Raw genomic sequence first — 4,173 nt, 5'->3', positions numbered from 1 at the left:
CTAAGAATTTTGGTTCTTATAATATAGTTGAGTAGTATAATATAGTTATTATTATTATTAGAGTGTAGACGTATAGTTGTAGTAATATTATGTTATCTATATTAGTATAATATATTATAAAATCTATATTTAAAATATAATATATTTCTTTTCTATTTATGCACACATTTTATTTGAGTCCGCCGCGAACTTTGTGAAAAAATACAACAATCCGTTTGTTCGCGGCGGACTATGGTACCTAAAGGCTAAAGCTAAACTTGTAATTAGGGATATCCTAATTTACTGAGGTTTTTTCACTTAGTCTCTATAATATATCATATTTTTATTTTTATTTTTTATTATTTGTGATTTATTTATGTTTCTATACATTTACCAATAAGTATTGTGTTAAAGTTTGCAGTCCTAGCCCTTAGGTGAATTATACTCTCCGCGGTTGACGGAAATAAAGCAATAATGGCCTATCGAGTATTAAAAATAAATTGAACAAAAACGATAAATATATAAAATTTATACATTCCTAATAAAACATAATATTGTTATTTTTAGGAGTATGTATAATGAGATCATGGACTAAATCAGCCACATGAATTTTAATGAGAGACTTGTATTGCAAACGTACCAACTACAAAACTAACTAAATGTGCTATTATATAATTTCAAAAAATAAGCCACCAGTGATTAAGGAGTAATGACCAAAAAGAATTTTGATTGATAACACATTCTACATTAAAAACTTTATGTCGAAGGTCAAGCAAATCCTCAATCGAATTCATCACTCTATCGACTATCAATTAGATACAAATGTACAATTGATGGTGTGAGTCGAGCAAATTATTTAAAACCTAAAATATACACCAACCAAGAATATTGTATTTTATTCAAATACCCTATAACTCGTGTTAATGTGTTATTATATATCTTATTATTATTCACTAAGTAATGATTTTTCATTTTCATCGGGTGAAGCGAGGGTACCATATGACAGACTATTGGTCGGAATTCCTGGTTTTACAATAGGTACTATTATTTTTTTAATCTTTCGTAATGATATACTTAGAGTTGGGACATTGCATCAGGGTGGTGTACTGGTGTGGTAGAACTGTAGAAGGATATTACATAGGTACGAGTATTTATAATTTTTAACATTACAATTTCATTTTTGTTTTGACTTTAGCACCAATGATTAAATAATTATATTTTTGATATACACTATTCTTACATGTAAATAAAAATTATTCATTTGCAATTAACATATTATAAAAAGTTAATTCAATTTAAATTTTTAAATTTTCTCACAACAACTTCAAGACTTCGTGGCGCAACGGTAGCGCGTCTGACTCCAGATCAGAAGGTTGCGTGTTCAAATCACGTCGAGGTCAATTTGTTTTTGACAAAATTTTAAAATTTTTTTGAAGTTTTCATTACAAAATGTTTCATTCTTCAATAAATAATTATTGTAGTTACTGAATTTTTGATGATTTTTTTTTTTAATTTAGCTTTAATAATTTAAAATTAAAAAATTAATACTCGTTAGATTTAGACACATACCCATATTATTATATTCGAATAAACAGTATTTCAAATTTTCAACAATGTGCGACATACTTGTTATCTTCAGTGTACATTATTATGAAGTTAAATAATATGAAATATCCATTACAATGGTTTTATAAGATAGGGGGGCTATGGTCTTTCGAAAATTTTAGTAATCAACATTGGTAATTTGTAAAATGGCTATAAGTGTACAGTATAAAGTATAAGTATAAAAGTACAATAAATACTAGTCCCAAAATTACGTCTATTTTATATCTTTGTAAAATCATTTTAAAGGATGGTATCAAATGTATCCATAGTACCTATCCTTAGTGTCATAGTACGAACATTTTAACAGCCAAGAAACTACTAATTCGAATTTTGAATTAGCCACGTCCAAATTTTCAATAAACTTACCTTAGTTCTCATTTGAAAAACAGAAGTTCATCTCTCAACATGACGCTCCTTGTAAGTGGTAGGTACAAACAATTTCGAGAATTTTAAAATAATATTGTCTATGAGCATAATATTTAAAGATTCCTAAAACCAGATTTTGAATAACTGCAAATTGTTAAAGAATAAAGGGAACACGCGCGTTTGGTTAATCACTCTGTACCTATATTATATAATATAATATGAAACATTTTTTAAATATTAAAACAACAACAATTCTCCAAATAATGACGAGTGGTATTGTTGTTTTGAAAAGTACAAAATATAATTGTATAATATAGGTACCTAAGCCATCTGCGGCTTCTCTGAGAAGACCAAAGTGGTTGCTCTCATTTCTCACTTACAAGTCATAACACTCAAAGTTCTCTCTCATTGCCCGTCGACTTCGTGGCGCAACGGTAGCGCGTCTGACTCCAGATCAGAAGGTTGCGTGTTCAAATCACGTCGAGGTCAATTGCGACGTACATTTTTGTTTTTCGTGTACACGAATATTAATTATTTTTGCCACTTTTGTTACACAATTTATTGCAGTGGGCGACGTGGCTAATTTATAAGCAAGCTTGACGAGTTTTTTCGGTTTCGAGCTTGTCAATACGGGCAACTAACTACTCTTTGGATGTAAAATAACTCATCGTCGTGTTTATTTTTTTGTCGCCCTAACATTTTAAACCTATTTCAAAATTCAACTCCAATCACTCATTGTTAATGTATACCTATGTGTCTTTACACTAAACTTTTTTTTTTTCATTCGAGTACTTAGTAAAAACTAAAAACTCCTATAAGAAATATCTTACAAATTACAATAATTATCCAAGACGTAGGTGTTAAAATTTAAAAAAAATTACGCATTACAAAAATTAAGACATTTTATCAACTATAAATAATTTTTTAAAAAAAAAATTTTATAGAAAAAAATGGTTGGAATTTGGAAATAATATGTATGTTTTGGCAATTGGGCAAACAATGATTTCACCCACAGTGTGAAAAAATTATTATTAGATACGTAATCGTATTCCATTGGAAGATCGAAGATGTATTTTTTGGCGACTACAAAATCGTTTAAGATTCACGTAGGTACATTCTCATTATATTGGTATACCTACTGTCTTACTAATAAGTAATAACTATTAAGTAATATTATGCTATTCCACATATTATTTATTGTCAATTGTGCTTATAAATTAAAATAGGTATTATACTATAACGTCCAAAGTGCCAACCATAAAAAAATCGATTCAAATGTTCGGTGCTTATACTTATAAGTACTTATTTACTAAGGATGTAACTATTATAAATACCTACATTCTAAAAAAAATTGTGAACATTTAATGGGTAACTAGGTAATTGTTTTTAATTATAAATTGTTCTCTTACACTTCTTACAGACAATTCGTATGAACATAATAATTTTAGCCAATTACTTCAACACCGACAATCGGACACGCTTATCGGTTTATTATACAATTATAAGTCATTATTTTATTTATGAAAATAAATAAATATTTGTATCAATCGTTATATTATTTTATACATTGAAATAAATCAATATACTTAAATCTCTTATATTTGGTCCCTCATCTATAATGACTTCGTGGCGCAACGGTAGCGCGTCTGACTCCAGATCAGAAGGTTGCGTGTTCAAATCACGTCGAGGTCATTTCAAATTTTTGCACTTTTTTTCACCTGTATTCTAGTATCCATGGATCAGCAACCATTTCAATGTCAAGGACGAAAAATTAGATATGAATTTTTCACATAGGCTACAATTTTAATGTAACTCATTTTATTTTAAACAAACATGTATGATCATATCAAATTTAATTCATTTAAGTTCACATCTGTCAAGTCTATTAGTTCATAACAAAGTTTCTACAATGTTTTAATCCGCAGTTCCTAACTCAAGTTTTCGAATTATGGACTGGGAGCTGAGAATTAAAACCCTCAATACGATCTAAGTAAGTGATTTTTATAAATTTTACTCACGGGTTGCCGACCGCTGACTTGATCAATCATTATTTATAAAATTACAATTCTAGATGCAATATCAGAGTTTTTCCTATAGAGTTTAGCATGTTATTATTGAGTTTAAAATAAACGTTCTAAGTAATACTGATCATAATATATGTTTATTTTGCATTTTCATGATTTTTATATAAATATGACGGAGTTGTACTTTTTAAGGCAGTTT

General features: G+C 28.5%; 3 non-coding genes across 3 annotated transcripts; all 3 read left to right on the top strand.

The window, feature by feature from the left end:
- The first annotated feature begins 1,307 nt into the window (after positions 1 to 1,307).
- Trnaw-cca lies at positions 1,308 to 1,379 on the top strand. The gene has a single exon. It is a non-coding gene; the product is annotated as a tRNA-Trp (tRNA).
- Positions 1,380 to 2,367: 988 nt separating this feature from the next.
- Trnaw-cca lies at positions 2,368 to 2,439 on the top strand. Its single transcript has one exon. It is a non-coding gene; the product is annotated as a tRNA-Trp (tRNA).
- A 1,131-nt stretch (positions 2,440 to 3,570) lies between these two features.
- On the top strand, positions 3,571 to 3,642 carry Trnaw-cca. The gene has a single exon. It is a non-coding gene; the product is annotated as a tRNA-Trp (tRNA).
- Positions 3,643 to 4,173: the final 531 nt, after the last annotated feature.

Source organism: Myzus persicae, unplaced genomic scaffold (assembly GCF_001856785.1).
Source record: "Myzus persicae strain clone G006 unplaced genomic scaffold, MPER_G0061.0, whole genome shotgun sequence".
NCBI lineage: Eukaryota > Metazoa > Arthropoda > Insecta > Hemiptera > Aphididae > Myzus > Myzus persicae.
The sequence above is the reverse complement of the archived record's forward strand: the minus strand, read 5'-3'. Positions and strand labels throughout refer to the sequence as shown.